The 9,929-nt window shown below is 39.0% G+C and overlaps 1 pseudogene across 1 annotated transcript; it reads right to left on the bottom strand.

Annotated features, from left to right (window-relative positions):
* Nucleotides 1-8,826: 8,826 nt before the first annotated feature.
* LOC308273370 (protein FRG1-like) lies at nucleotides 8,827-9,604 on the bottom strand (annotated as a pseudogene). The gene has a single exon. The product of its transcript is annotated as a protein FRG1-like (transcript).
* Nucleotides 9,605-9,929: the final 325 nt, after the last annotated feature.

The following is a 9,929-nucleotide window of genomic DNA, read 5'->3' as shown; positions in this document are numbered from 1 at the left end:
TTACCTGACCGGAACCAGTGGCGGAGATCCCCAAAATCCAGTTTACTTTTCTGCAAATATGTCCAAACAACTGATAATCGACAACTAGTATGACTCAAGATAGGTCTCTTCAGATCAGGAATCAAAGCCATTTTCTATCTCAAGAGAACAATGACTAAAATCTTACATTTGAGGTCTTCCCTTCTTCCCCTACAGTGGCCAAACTGATCACGTCTTCCTTTCTCCCAATAATCTGCATTTCATCTACATTTAAATCCCAAGGCTCGTAGAAGGAGATGGGGGATGGGACGTTAAGACAAAAGAAGCCGAAATCCAGCAACCACGACTCTCTGAGCCAAAGCATTTTAAGGCTGGGTGGTTGTGAAAAGCTGCTGATCATAATTTCCTTCAGCAGTTTTGTACCCCAAAACCATACTCTATCTTGGCTACCTGCTCCAGAACTCAAGATTTAATTGTGGTTTTTATGAAGAGGTGCCGAAATTTGTTTGTTTAAACACACTGAGGCTTTAAAGAAATTACTGCTTTTGTTATAGAATACCCTCGCCATAAAACTTGGTGGAATTCCCATCTCAATCACTCAAGAAAGCAAGAGCACTTCAAACCTAAGACACAAAAGAGAAAAACAGAGAACGCCGGTCAAAAGATGAATTCAGATGCTGAGGCCCTTCTCTCAACTTGGAGCCAACCAGTTCTTCCTTCCCAGAAAACTTAAATTGGATACCAGTGCCCTTTTCTGGCCAACCAATAATGTCTGATTCCTAGTTTCAGCCACTATTTCCTTCCCTGGCCAAATACTCAATTTCCCCATTTTAACTGGCAGCCTCCCTCCATCCTTGTCCTGGGTATTATTTCTCTCTTTTATCTGGAAGCCAATAGCCAGCTGCCACCCACTGCTTCTTGGTCAGATACCACCATTTATTTAACTATATCCTAATGATGTCCGTTTTAGGGCTTTGGGGGTAAAGAGAATATTGTGGACTGAACCCAGGGGCACCCTACCTCTGAGCTATACCCCCAGGCTTTTTAATTTTTATGTCGAAAACAGGTCATCCCTAGGCTGCTGAGAGTCTAAGTTGCTGAGGCTATCCTTGAAGCTGCAGTCCTCCTGTCTTCACATCCTAAGTATTGGGATTACAGATGTCTGCCACTATGCTCAGTCTACCTAAGATTTATTAACATTGTGTAAATGTACTTTTAGGCTGAGGTACCACCACTACTCGGAGTTGGTCCATTTACAAATAAAGGTAATTTTCTTTCTAAGGTAGATTTAATGTTGCTTTTTTTTTTTTTTTTTTTTTTGGCAGTACTGGGGATGGAACCCAGGGACATTATTACCTCTAAGCTACACCCGCAGCCCTATTTTTTAGTCTTTTTATTTTTTCGAAACAGGGTTTCACTGAGTTGTGAAGGGCCTCCCTAAGTAGCTAAGGCTTTCCACAAACTGCCATCCTCTGTTCTCTGCCTCCCGAATACTGAGATTACAAGTGTGCACCATCACGCCCAGCTTGCAGTTCCTTTTTTAATGTAGCTGATGGCAATTCTACTGAAAGAATCCTTATATATGTGCCTGTTGTGCCTTCTTATAATTGAAACAATTGATCAAGAGCAAGGAAATTTTATTAATACCTTTATATATTACCCCACCTTCTGGAAAGAGAAAAGACCGAAAGTTGTTAAGAGCAAAAAGCCACAAGGCACTTCCATGACTTTTTGGTTGACTTCATGCCCGGGCAGTAACTAATTTTAGTTTCTGAAAAACAGCAAGTATACCAGGTATGGTGGTCCAAGTCTATAATCCCAGTACTTGGGAAGCTGAGATAGGATCGTAGGTTCAAGGCTGGCCTCAGCAATTTAGTAAGACCTTCAGCAACAGCCTGTTCCAAAAATAAAAAGGGCTAGGGATGTAGCTTAAAGGTAGAATGCCCTGGAATCAACCCAAGTACAAAAAACAAAAACAAAACCCTTGAAAATATACCTTTTCCTTGAATTGTGAGTATTAATTGTATGCAACACTCAAGAGAGGCCATCCCAGTAATCTCTTTACCCTCTAATCTTAGACAACCCACAATTTGGGAGATGAGTAGAGACATTTTGGCTGGCAAGGAAAAGAGGAATAGCAGGTTTGCCAAAATAGGAGAACCCAGATCAAGCAGGTGGGCAGTGAATCTAGAGCATAGAATAAATGAATTCAAAAGTAGAGCTGGGGCCAAGTAGGCATATGAAAACACATACTGGGCCAAGAATTATCTACTCTAGAAGATCTGAAAATGTAGTCCCTATACCAATAGCAACAGTATCACCTTGGAACCTGTCAGAAGTATAAATGTGGGGGCTAAGGATTTAGCTCAGTAGCAGAGCCCTTGTCCAGTGTGTACGGCCCTAGGTTCACTATCCAGTTCTTGGTGGAAGGGTGTGGAGTGTAACTTCTCTGCCTCCTGGGAGCCAACCAATCTGATGAGTTCTCCAGGTGATTCCAATACATGCTAACATTTGAAAAGCACTGGCTTAGAGCAATATGTATATAATCAAGGGTTTTAACCATTAGTGAATCATTACATCCTGGTTTTAAAAAGAAAAGGTGGTCAAGACCTACTCTTTTGGAAATGAGACAGAATAAAATGGATAGAATGGAATGAACTTGGAGAAAGTTTCACAGTGCATCTATCTTGTCACCAAGGGTAACAGTTCTGTGGTGAAAGTTTGTTTCTATTACATATAAACACACATAGATATATGTAATAATATGCACATCTAAATATACATACATACATATATGTTATTGTGTACTACTAGGTCACAATGAAAAATAGATTTCTTACACTTTGAGCGAGGTCAAAAGTTTTGAAAGTCAATGTTTGGAAAAATGGATAACAAACCCCAGAAAAGTTAGATGATAGTAGTGCAAAAGAGCTCTGAAATCATTTTATTCAATGGTGTAATGATCTTTTTGTAGTACACATTATTTCTTCATTAATACCACAAAGATGTTAAGATCAGGTTCCTTTCTGAATTTATTACATATCCCAGACTGATATATTTTGAGCTAATGAAAATTTGTATTATATATTTTATGCCTCTCTTTCTAAGGAATGTAGAAGAATTTCCAAATAATATCCCTAATAGACTAAACAAAATGAATGAATTTTTATTTGGTCAGTAGCAGTACTTTTTAAAAAATAAGCTGGGTGCAGTGGTGTATGGCTGTAATTTTTTTTTTTTTTTTTTTTTTGTGGTACTAGGGGTGGAACCCAGAGGTTTTCTACCTCCGGGCTATACTCCCAGACCTATTTTATATTTTATTTGGAAACAGGGTCTCACTAAGTAGCCGAGGCTGGCTTCAAACCTGTGCGATCCTCCTGTCTCAGCCTCCCAAGCGCAGGGATTACAAGCGTGCGCCACCACGCCCAGCTATGGCTGTAATTTCAGTACTTGGAAGTCTGAGAATGGAGGATTGCAGGTTCAAGGTCAGCACACAGTAATTTAGTTAGACCCTGTTTCAAGATTTAAAAAAAAATAGAGTTGGTGGTATAGCTCAAAGGTAAAACTCCCATGGATCCAATCCCTAGTAAAACAACAACATCAAAAAGAACATATTCAAGAAGTCCTTTCCGCGTATTGGGAACTGTTCCAAATACTTTACAAATATTAAGCTCTAATTCAACAAGCATCTAATAAAATTATAGCTAAGATAACATATCAAAGAGCCTTAAGTAAGTACTTTTATTCACAGAGCATCTTTTGGAGTAGGCAGTATTACTGACTTTATTCCTGGTTAAGTGAGGAAATGAAAATTCATGCTCAGGTCGAGGTAACTAAGTTATAGTCATCCAATCATCCATCTATTCATTCATTCTTTCATTGAATATTTATTGACCAGTTGCTGTGTGCCAGGCCTCTTGCTGATCAATGTATATAAAATTATCCCTGCTCCCTTGAAGCTGACAATCTACTGGGATAGATAGACATTAAGTTGTCAGGGGAAAAAACAAAAACATTCTTAGTTGCCAAGCCAGGAAAATGTGAGGAAACTGTGAGCCTAGACCCCTTGAGGATGACTTTAGCTGCTGCTGCCCATGGGCACATGGGACATGCCAGGGAATCAATAAAGCAGGATCACTGAAAAATTATTTTCAAATAATTTGATATCTAAAAAAATATTTAAGTAGACATCTTATGAGAGATCAAAATTTTTTACTTCTATATGATTGCTTTTCTGGTACCATTCTAAAGAAAAAAAAAATACCTGGCATTCAGAAAGGAATAAATAGCCCGGTATAGTGCCACATATCTGTAATCCCAGTGCTTGGTAGGCTGAGACAGGACGATCCCAGGTTCAAGGCCAGCCTCAGGAACTTAGACCCTGTTTCAAAATAAAAGGGCTGGGAGTGGTATAGCTCAGTGGTAGAATACCCCTGAGTTTCATCCCCAGTACCCAGTACCAAAAAAAGAAAGAAAGAAAGAGAAAAAAATGAGGAGGAAGAGGAAGAAGAAAAGGCATAAAGAATAATACAAGTCAGGCACAGTATTACCTGCCTATAATCACAGTACGTGGGAGGCTAAAAAGGAAGGATGGCAGGCCAGCCTCAGCAACTTAGCAAGGCCCTCAGCAATGTAGTGAAGCCCTGTTTGAAAATAATACAGAGCCGAGCATGGCGGCACACACTTATAATTCCAGCATTTGGGAGGCTAAGACAGGAAGATCGAGGTTCACAGACAACCTCACCTACTTGGTGAGGCCCTTTGCAACTCAGTGAGACTATTTTAAAATAAAGAATAAAAAATAGGGCTGGGGGTATATCTCAGAGCTAAAATACCCCTGGGTTCCATCCCCAGTATCACAAAAATAGAAAAAAAGAAATGAAAATAATACAAAATATAATAGGGATGGGGACAGAGCTCATAGAACCCCTGCCCTGGTTTTCATCCTCAGTATCACAACAAAAACAAAATTAAAATTAAAAAAAAGAAGGACTGAGGGTTTTGCTCGGAGGTAGAATTATCTTTGGTTTCGGCCCCAGTACCAGAAGAAAGAGGAGGATAATGAGGAGAAGGAGACAAGGATAATAACAGCGGTGACAGGGGCCTGTGGCCTCCTCCCTAGCTTAAGAGAATTAATATTCTCATATTCAGGCCAATACTTGGCAGATTGTGATTAAGTCTTGGGAGGTAGGAAGTATAGCATATTTAGGACATATTTAGTTGATGTTTTTCCATAAACTTTTTCTTATTTTAACAGATTTTGATTTACAGAAAAATTGTAAAGTTGGTACAGAGAGTTCCCATATGCTCCACATGCAAATTCCACTATGATTAACATCTTAATAAGTTTCATTTTTCACAATTAGTAAGTCAATATTGATACATCATCATCATCATCATTATTGTTGCCATTCTGGGAAGGAACCCAGGTCTGTGCTTACCTAGCACATGCTGCCCCATGGAGCTATACCTCCAGCCAAATACGTTAAGTCAAGCCCACACTTGACTCAGACATCCTTAGTTTTTGCCTAAGTTTCTCTTTCTGTACCAGGGCTTCCTCCTAGAGGAAAACCTTTTCAACATTTTATTTAGTCCTCCTGCTTCCTTAGGCTAGTCTTGGCTGTGACAGTTTCTTAGACTTCCCTTCTATTGGATGACACCCACAGGTTTAAAGAATAGCATAGAATGCTTGGGGTTTTGTGTTTCGATAAGGAACACCACAGAGGTAAACTGCCCTTCCCATCACGTGTTCTCAAGGAAACACACAGCAACAGGATTTCTGTGGATGCTGACCTTGATCGCCTGGCTACAGTAGTGTTTGCCAGGCTTCTCCACTGTGGAGTTATTACCCCTCACTCACCCCTTTCTTCCTATCCATACTGTACTCTTTGGAAGAGTCACAGAATAGCCCACATGTAAGCAGTGAGGAACCGTGCTGAAACACTGGAATTCTTTTGCATAGATTTATTTATCTTTTCTCCCCATTTATTATTTTGTTAATCATTTATCATATCAGTATACTCATGGATATTTATTTTATGCTCTGGATTATGGTCCATATTACTTTATTTATATTGTTCAGATTGTTCCAGCTCTGGCTCCGGGGAGCTTTTTTAGTTGTCTCCTGTGACTTGTTCCCATTCTTATGGGGTGTATATTTTGAGCATTTCTTTACTTTCCGTTTCCAGGCTTCTTGTCTTCTTTATTTTCTGCTCTAGTCCTAGAAACAGATATATATATATATATATATATATATTATATATATATATATATGGCATATTATGTTATTATGTTAGAAAGCAAGATCTGCACCCAGGTGTGGTAGTGCACACCTGTAGTACCAAAACGTGGGAGGCTGAAACAGGAGGAGGAGCACAGATTCAAGGACAGCTTGAGGAAGGCAGCAATATTCTCAGGAACCTAACAAGAGCCCTTGTTGGAATATAGGAGGTAGAATGCCCCTTGGTTCAGTCCGAAGGAAGGAAGGAAGGAAGGAAGGAAGGAAGGAAGGAAGGAAGGAAGGAAAGAAGGAAGGAAGGAAGAAAGGGAGGGAGGGAGGGAGGGAAGGAGAGGGGAAGGAAGGAAGAAAAAATGAAGGAGGGAGGGCAGGAAGGAGGGAGGAAGGGAGGATGGATTTGTTTTTTTGTTGTTGTTGTTGTTTTTTTGTGGTACTGGGGGTGGAACCCAGGGTCTTTCTACCTCCAGGCTATACTCCCAGACCTATTTTATATTTTATTTGGAAACAGGGTCTCACTAGGTTGCTGAGAGCCTAACTAAGTAGCTCAGGCTGGCTTCGAACCCCTGAGATCCTCCTGTCTCAGCCTCCCAAGCGCGGGGATTACAAGCATGCGCCACCACGCCCGGCTGGGAGGATGGATTAGTGTATGCATTGCTGCTGGAGTTTTTCTGGTTTTTTGTTAGGTCATAAGTAAACTAGTGAGTTAAAATTCAAAAGACAAACTTGGCTAAGAGGGTAGTGGGATGGTCCCAGGCTGAGGGAAGAATTTGTGCAAAGACCTAGACACAGGAGATGGCTCCTCTGAGAATCTGCAAGAAAGACCTGAGATGGGGTGAAGAGGCGGGGAGCCTGGTAGGTCATGATGCCCTGGGGATCTTAAACAATAATCTTATCTGTATTTTTTAAAAGTTTGGCCCTATGAAGAATAGGTGATTGGGGAGGAGTAGTTAGGGAATTATTGCACTATTACGTTGTTTATACATAATTGGGGGAGTATTGTTATTGCTTGTTTGTTTGCAGTCCTAGGACTGATTACAGGTATATACCAATGAACCAAGTCATCATCAACTTTTTTTTATTAAATCATGAGTGGATGGCAGATTTTTATTATTTACTGAAATGATTATGATTTTATTTCTTCATTTTGTAAGTGTGTTGACTTATGGTCTTTATTTTTTCTAATTCAGGGCATTATTATTGTTATTATTATTTGGTGGTGTTGGGGGTGGAACCCAGAGGCTTTCTACCTCTGGGCTATACTCCCAGATCTATTTTTTTAATATATATTTTATTTGGAAACAGAGTCTCACTAAGTTGCTGAGAGCCTCACTAGGTAGCTGAGGCTGGCTGTGAACCTGCGCCATCCTCCTGTCTCAGCCTCCCAAGCACTGGGATTACAAGTGTGGGGCACCACGCACAGCTTACTATTTTAAATTTTAAAGAAATTTCTTTTTTCTGGAATAGAATAAATAAGGCCTCGATGCCTTATCTTTTTATAAATTGCTAGATTCAGTGAGCCAATAATGTATTTTGCATTTTGAATCTATGTTCATGAGCAAGGTTGAATTAAAACTTTTCTTTCTTATGTCTTTGTCAGGTTTAATATCAAGATTATACAAATCTCACATAAATTATCCTGTGCTTCTTCTTTTCCAATTTTTGATTTGTGTTTGAATACCATTCATTATTTTTTCCTTTATTATTTCTATGCATTTGATATTGGAGCATTCTTGTTGAAAGATTTTTCATTAAAGATTCAAGTTCTTTAAGAAAAAAATAGGTGTTCTATTTCTTCCTCTATCTCTTTGTATATTTCATGTATTTTCAATTTTATGACATAAAATTTTAATATTTGTGGGATCTGTAGTCATGTCCCTTTTTTTTTTTTTCAGTACTGGGAATGGAACCCAGGGGCATTCTACCTCCAAGCTATATCCCCAGCCCTAGTTTTTATTCTTTATTTTGAAACAGGATCTCACTGAATTGCAAAGGGCCTCACTAAGTAGCTGAGGCTGTCTGCGAAAGGCAATCCCCCTGTCTCAGCCTCCCAAATGCTGGGATTACAAGCATGTGCCACCACAGCCGGCCCATTATTGATTCTTGAAAGTATACATGATTTCCCTCTTTTTTTTTTCTTTATCAATATTGCTAAAAGTGTATCAATTTATTAGTCTTTTGGAGGGGGTACTGGGATGGAAGCCAGGGGCATTCTACCTCCAAGCTACGCCCCCTCAGCCCTATTTTTTATTCTTTATTTTAAAACAGGGTCTCACTGAGTTGCAAAGGGCCTCACTAAGTAGTAGCTGAGGCTGTCCGCGAACCTAGATTCTTCTGTTTCCGCCTCCCAAATGCTGGGATTACAAGCATGCACCACCACACCTGGCTTAATTTATTAGTTTTTGAAAATGACAACTTTGGACTTTTTTGTTTGTTTATATTGTGAGGTCTATTCTATTTCAGTATATTTTTACTGTTATTAATTCCTTTTTGCTTTGAGTTTTATTATCCTTTTTCTAATTTTTTTTCTGTAAAGCACTGCTACTGAATATTTTATTCAGAGAACAAAAACAAAAACAAAAGTAGAAAAAAAACAAAAACAAAAATCCTGGTCATTTGCAGTAGGTATCAGCTTTCAGTTTTACTCTTCTGTCTAGATGTGTCTCATGAAAAAATCTGTCTTTTTGAGCCTTTATAAGAATTTTATTGTCTTTTTTACTTATTAAATCTTGTGGTCTTGGAAGTTTTTTTATGTAGTTGAAGTTTTTTTATGTAGTTGAATTCACACTGTTTTACATTTCCTTTGTTTTCTTCTGGGAGGTCGTCTTTTATCTTCATTTTCCTTTCAACACAGGACCTAATCCTTATCACTTCTTCTTCTGCTATTTTACTTTTTGCTTCTATATCACCCACTTTGTTACAGCTAATAAAGTAACTATTTGAGGCCAATAAAGCCATTTTCTCATCTTGAAAGCCTGGTCCCCATTGTTCTCTTGGTCCATTGTATCTGAACAACCAACAACAAGCTCATACGAATTTATACCAAGATATTTTTCATAGCCAGATTTCAGGACAATTCCGGAATCAGATAAGTTGACAGCAGTAAACTGTAGTAGGACTAGGACCCTCATCAACTTCTTTATGTTTTGCTCCCAGTGTAAAAAGTCCATCGTCAAGGGCATGGTCATAGGCTCCTTTATCCATTTCAATAGCATTGGTTCCTGAAATTTCACCAAAGTTGGCTACGGACCAACAGATTCCAATGTCATCAAGTTGGGTTTCTTCACACTCTTCTCTTTTTCTCTTATCCTTCCTACTCTTAGCCTTCCTTCTTTTGAGCAGGAGCAGGAGCACAAGTTTGGTAGACTTCACATAGGAGTATTCAGCCATGTTTTTAATGAAACTTCTGTACAAGGAGTGGGGTGCTGGCTCACTCAGAACAGTGTATCCAGGGAACAGACACCGGTAAGAGAGAAAGTAAATTCAAAATAAGGACTCAGCAAAACCCCATGCAAAGACCAAAGTAAAACACTGCCAAAATGAATCACCGCCAACAGGACAACGTTGCCATTAGCATCAGAACGCTGACTCTAATTCTTTTTCTAATTTTTAAGATAATTTTATACATTGATCTTCAACTGATCTTTCCAAATATAAGTATTTAAATTTATGTACTTAAATACTTGTAATTACAAGTATTTAAGTACATAAATTT

Source organism: Muscardinus avellanarius (genome assembly GCF_963383645.1).
Source record: "Muscardinus avellanarius genome assembly, chromosome: 14".
Lineage (NCBI taxonomy): Eukaryota > Metazoa > Chordata > Mammalia > Rodentia > Gliridae > Muscardinus > Muscardinus avellanarius.
The sequence above is the reverse complement of the archived record's forward strand: the minus strand, read 5'-3'. Positions and strand labels throughout refer to the sequence as shown.